The sequence below is a fragment of the Rhinopithecus roxellana genome, chromosome 18 (assembly GCF_007565055.1).
Source record: "Rhinopithecus roxellana isolate Shanxi Qingling chromosome 18, ASM756505v1, whole genome shotgun sequence".
Lineage (NCBI taxonomy): Eukaryota > Metazoa > Chordata > Mammalia > Primates > Cercopithecidae > Rhinopithecus > Rhinopithecus roxellana.
The window spans coordinates 86,697,804-86,704,488 of NC_044566.1; the positions used below are offsets into that span (position 1 = coordinate 86,697,804).

At 35.5% G+C, this 6,685-nt stretch overlaps 1 pseudogene; it reads right to left on the reverse strand.

The window, feature by feature from the left end:
- Positions 1-4,343: 4,343 nt before the first annotated feature.
- LOC104655577 lies at positions 4,344-5,455 on the reverse strand (annotated as a pseudogene).
- Positions 5,456-6,685: the final 1,230 nt, after the last annotated feature.

Consider the following 6,685-nt stretch of genomic DNA (forward strand, 5'->3'; position numbering starts at 1 on the left):
GTTCTGAATGATACAGAAAAATTTATTGGATGAGCTACTAGACTACCATTGCCCTAATCCAATATCCACAGACACTATCACAGTACATTTACAATCACTACCCCTGTTTGAGCTGCTTTTCTGTAGGCAGACTTTTCCCCTATTTCTCAGCATGTATTGTGATAACATTTAGAGGTTGATATTCTATCTTAATTAAAATAAAAGGAAATATATTTGAGGGAAAGTTCCAGCTAGGCAGAATCTGCTTATAACTGGCTCAGAAGAGAAATAAACAAACACATAAAATTCAATAGGATCCTGAAATTAAGTGTAGACAGTGAGAATAGAATAAATATTTTCATATTTGTTTCCCCAAAGCTCTTTCTTTTCTAGTACAGAAAGTAAAATATGTGATTTATGATCTAAATATGTAGTATAAAATATGAAACTAATAATGCAATAATCAATTACTCTTCTGTATTTTATATTCTACTCTTTCCTTTCTATTTATTTATAATATTGGTGCCTGCTCATCCAATCTCATTTTCTCACTATTGTTCTTGTCCCCATTGTTCTTACTTTTGATCTCAATGAGTATTTTTTAATTTTATGTTTTAATTGTAAATTGGCAAATTATAGTAAATATTTGTTGTAAATATTTAACGGGGTACAAAACAATGTTTTGATTTATTAACACAATCTCAAATCATTAAATGAAGCTGATTGACATATCCATCACCTTAAATACTTATGACTTTTTGTTGTGACAAAATATGAAATGTACTCTCTTAGCAAATCTGAAATGTACAATATGTTATTATCTACCACATTCTCCATGTGGTCCAATAGATCTCATAGAAAAAAGTCCTTATTTCTTCAGTCTAATTGAGGCTTTGGGCCTTTTGACCCTTATCTTCCCTTTCCCCTATACCCCTCCAGCCTCTGGTAAACACTTAGAAAGTGTAACATATCAGGTACATGTATTTGCAATTCACGTTAATTTTTCAGACTCCTATTTACAAATATTGGCCTGCTTGTGGTCTAGGATTACACAGATTTTTTGGGAAATAAGCAATGGATCAACCTTTTCACCTAAGTGACAAAATTCTCCCATTCATAAACTTTCAGTTTCAGATTAATTTTATTTTGCTATTTTTTAAAAGAACACATAACATATGAACACATATTTATGAGATTTGTACATTTTATATTTTACCTTTTTGTAAAACAAAACCATATGTGTGTAGTTACAAGGGTGAGTTTTGGAAATTTCTATTTTTTCCTAATAATATTTTTTGCCTTTTTTGTAATATATAATAGAAAAAAGTATGTTTTTCTGGGCAAAATTGCAAAGCAAATTATATAAAATAATATCTGATAATACTTATTTTATACAGTACAGGACTTTTATACAGTCTCTTTTTTCAGGAAACCTTTTTATACAGAATGGGACTTAAGATGATCAAATATTATCTGTGAATGTGAATATTCAGGCTCTTCTATAATGAAAGTAAGATATGAAACAAATATGAGTGTGCATGTGTGTAAATACACACACACTTAGAATGCTTGCTTAATTTTAGATCACCCTTTCACAAATTCATTAGGTTCTCTGACAGATATTTTTTATATCTATTCAAGACAATTTAGCATAAATAACTTTGACATGAACAAATTGTTTGTTCTTCAAATATGTCATTGAAAAGCTTTTTTTGCAACACCATCTAAAAACAAGTGTAGCCACTGAAGACTAAAAATGTAATGACAAAATAATATCTATCTATGGCTCCTCTCTCCTTCTGAAATAAAGTAATGATTATGCATTTGGCAAACATGTGCAGAAGTGTTTCAAAAACTACATTTGAAAATAACAAAAGGTCTACACAAAATTTATAACGGAGTAAAATATTTGTGGAAATGCTATATAATTCACTTTGCAGTACTGTATAAAAATTTTTCAAACTTTCTAAATTTTATTGTTAGCTCTCCATCTTTCCAATTGTGTGATAATTGGCGGGTTACTGATTGACCCTTTCAAATCTTAGTTTCTGCTTGTGAATGATGAAAAGTAATAATGGAAATTACTTCATAAATGTGATTTAAAGTGAACTGAGCAAAAAGAACTGAGCAAATTTTTGACTTGTAAATTATCCAGTATATGCTCATGTTTATTTTATTTTTAGTTTTATATTATTTTATTTATTTATTTATTTATTTTAAATCAACTTTTATTTTAAGTTCTGGGGTACATGTGCAGGCTTGTTACATAGGTAAACATATACCATGGTGGTTTGTAGCACAGATCAACTCATTATGCATGTTTTAAGACCAGCACCTATTAGCTGTTCTTCCTGATGCACCCCCTCCCCTTCCCCTGACAGGCCCCAGTGTGTGTTGTTCCCCAGCCATGTGTCCATGTGTTCTCATCGTTCAGCTCCTACTTGTAAGTGAGAAGCTGTGTTTCGTTTTCTGTTCCTGCATTAGTTTGCTAAGAATAATGGCTTCCAGCTCCATCCATGTCCCTGCAAAGACATGATCTTGTTCCTTCTTATGGCTGCATAGTAGTCCATGGTGTATATGTACCACATTTTCTTTATCCAGTCTATCATTGATGGGCATTTAGGTTGATTGCATGTCTTTGTTATTGTGAATAGTGGAGCAATGAACTTACGCATGGATGTATCTTTAAAACAGAATGATTTATATTCCTTTGGGTGTATAGTCAGTAATGGGATTGCTGGGTCAAATGGTATTTCTGCTTCTAGATCTTTGAGTAATTCCCATACTGTCTTCCACGATGGTTGGACTAATTTACATTTCCACCAACAATGCAGAAGCATACGTTTTTCTGTGCAACCTCACCAGCATCTATTGTTTCCTGACTTTTTAATAATCACCATTCTGACTGGCATGCAATGGTACCTCATTGCGGTTTTGACTTGGATTTCTCTAATGATCAATGATTTTGAGATTTTCTTTTCATATGTTTCTTAGCCACATGAATGTCTTCTTTTGAAAAGTGTCTGTGAATATCCTTTGCCCACATTTTAATGGGGTTGCTTGTCTTTTCCTTGTAAATTTGTTTAAGTTGCCTGTAGACTCTGGATATTAGACCTTTGTCAGATAGATTGCAAAAATTTTCTCCCATTCTGTAGGTTTTCTGTTCACTCTGATGATGGTTCATTTTGCTGTGCAGAAGCTTTTTAGTTTGTTTAGACCCAATTTGTTAAATTTTTGCTTTTGTTACAATACCTTTTGGCATTTTAGTAATGAAATCTCTGCCAATGCCTATGTCTTAAATGGTATTGCCTAGACTTTCATCTAGGGTTTTTATAGTTTTGGGTTTTACATTTAAGTCTGTAATCTATCTTGAGTTAATTTTTGTATAAGGTATAAGGAAGGGGTCCAGGTTTTATTTTCTGCATATGGCTAACCAGTTCTCCCAGCACCACTTATTAAATAGGGAGTCTTTTCCTCATTGCTTGTTTTTGTCAGGTTTGTCAAAGATCAGTTGGTGGTAGGTGCAGTCTTATTTCTGAGTTCACCATTCTCTTCCGTTGGGCTCTGTGTACCAGTATCATGCTGTTTTGGTTACTATAGCCTTGTAGTACAGATTGAAGTCAGGGAGCATGACTCCTCCAGTGTGGTTCTTTTTGCTTAGGATTGTCCTGGCTATTCAGGCTCTGTTTTGGTTCCATATGAATTTGAAAGTAGTTTTTTTCTAATTCTGTGAAGAATGTCATTGGTAGTTTAATGGGAATAGCTTTGAATCTATAAATTACTTTGGGCAGTATGGCCATTTTCACAATATTGATTCTTTCCATCCATGAAATAAAAAATATAATTGAGTCCCATCATCATATCATGAAAATGGTTTTAAGAGAAAACTAGTAGCCGGGCACAGTGGATCACGCCTGTAATCCTATCAATTTGGGAGGCTAAGATGGGCAGATCACTTAAGGTCTGGAGTTCAAGACCAGCTTGATCAACATATAGAAACTCTGTCTCTACTAAAAATAAAAAAAAATAAAAAAATTAGTTTGGCATGGTAGTGACCACCTGTAGTCCCAGCTATCAGGAGGCTGAGACAGGATAATTGCTTGAACCCAGGAGGTAGAGGTTTCAGTGAGCTGAGATCTCACCACTGCACTCCAGCCTGGGTGACACAGTGAGACCTTGTCTCAAACAAACAAACAAACAAACAAACAACAAACAAAGAAGAGAAAACTAGCTAGATGAATATTATTGCTTCCTATTTTCAACCAGTAAATAGTTGCCACTGATAAATTGACAGCCATGAGTCTGTCAAGAATGCTCATGATATATTATATAATACAACATGCCTGTTCACAGAGGGAAAAATTTTAGGAAGCAATGTATGTGTATTTCTTGATTTCATGATGCAAGACAAGCACAAAAGCACCACCCATGACACTGAGAACACTGGACAATGCACCCTTGAAAAATCTTTGATTTCTTCATCAAAAGCAATCTTCCTTCAGCAGTCAAAAATGCCTGTGTACTCAAGACCAGCCTGGGCAACATGGTGAAACCCCGTCTCTACTAAAAATACAAAATTAACCAGCCTTGGTGACTCACGCCTGTAATCCCAGCTACTCAGGAGGCTGAGGCAGTAGAATCGCTTGAACCCGGGAGTTGGAGGTTGCAGTGAGCCTAGATTGTGCCACTGCACTCCAGCCTGGGCGACAGAGACTCCATCTAAGAAAAAAAATGCCTGTGTACATGATGTCAGTTCCTTTATGCCCTGATTGCATCACCATTCAGCAGTGAACAGTGTCAAATGGATAGGAAGTCAACCCTGCAATGACAATGACGGGCTGTGCAATCATCCAGCTGATGATGATGTGAGTACTCTTGGAAGCCAGAAGCATTCCCTTTGCAGTGTCACAGATACTGAAGTAGGCAGCTGGGTAGATGATAATACCTTGCACAGACATGGTAAAGCCTTGGCATAGGCCTTTAATCCTATTAGATTTGTAGATATTATCCAGACAGTCACCAAGGCTTCTGAATTCCCTTTCAGCTCCAGCTTTACCCACATCCGCTGGTAGATGGGTACAGGCAAAATCAAAAGGGTACACAAAACACAAGAATGTGGCTCCAGCACACTGCCTGATGCCAGGTTCCTTGCAACATAGTGCCAAAAGGGCGTCCTCTGGTCCACACTACCCAGGAAGATCTGCTGGTGTTTATCTTTGAAGGCAAAGTTGAGAGCCTGGGTGGGGAAGTATCTGATCACATTGGCCAGGTTACAACGCCAGAAGGACAGGACTCTCTTCTCCTTGGGAATATGGACCACAGAGTCTATAATGCACTTGTATTGCTTATGTCTGGTAATTTCCTTGCTGCGGCAGCAGCTTGAGCCACTCGATGGGTGCTACTGCTGCCTTAGAGATGGCTTCTACCACCCACCTGCCAGGAAGTCGCTGTTGAAGGACACAGCATCATCTGTCATGTTGAAAGGAAAGGGCAGGCAGGCTGCTGTGAGATTGGATGGGCCAGGAACTCTTTAATTTCAGGGCTTTGGGGCCTCATGTTATTTCAGAGAGTAAGCTTGCTATTTATGGGGCACATCTACGAGTTTCCAGAAAAATTATGGAACTGCAATTCTCCTGAAATACTAAGATGTGTAGTATTAGTATGTTATCTTTTTCCCTTTTAAGTTATCGTAATAAAATATAGTCCTTAAAAGCCTGCCTTTTTGATATTTGTTGTGACATGTTTGATTGCCTAACATGTGAACAATTTTATTTAAGGATTCTTTTGTATTTAAAAAGTATGTGTATTCTGAAGTTGCGGCATGCTATTCTAAATATATTGATTAGATCAAGCTTGCGAATTTTTCTATTCAAGGCTTTTGAATGTTTTCTACTTTTCTCTGCTTGATATTAAACATTTTGAAAGAATTCAGTTAAATTTTTCTGTTTTGTTTATTTGGAAATCTTTACTTATGGTTCTGTCAGCTTTTATTTTCCTTTTAGTAAAGAAAAAATCAAAACTGTGTTTTTACATGTACACAAGTTTAAAATCATGGTATTTCTCTTTTTTTCACTTGAAGTGACATACTTATACATGGTAATAATGTTTCATGTTAAATATCTGTTTTCCTAATATTAATATGACCACTTCAGTTTTCTTTTTGTTTGTATTTATCTAAAACTTTACTTCTAATCCTTCCATGTGTGAGTTTTATATGAATCTCATGTAAACAACTATATTTCTTATAGCTAATCTTGCAGACTTTATTTTGTTGGTTTTATTTTATCCTTTTCTATTTGTTGTAACTAGTCATAAAATTGGATTATTTCCACAACATTATTTTGTGATTTCTGTAAGTCTTGATATTTTGCTTCTCTTGCCTTTCTTGCCTTATTTCATACTGATTGAGAAATATTATTTTCTTCGTTTTATTTTTTTTTTTCCACTCTACTCTTTTGGAGATTATATCCTGAATTTCTGTTGTCTTAGTCCTTTGGAGATTTTAAGATGAATATTAAATTTATCAAAGTCTAAAATTAATCTGGGCCAGGCGAGGTGGCGCACGTCTATAATCCCAGCACTTTGGGAGGTCGAGGAGGGCAGATCACGAGGTCAGGAGATCGAGACCATACTGACTAACATGGTGAAACCCCGTCTCTACTAAAAATACAAAAAATTAGCCAGGCGTGGTGTTGGGCTCCTGTAG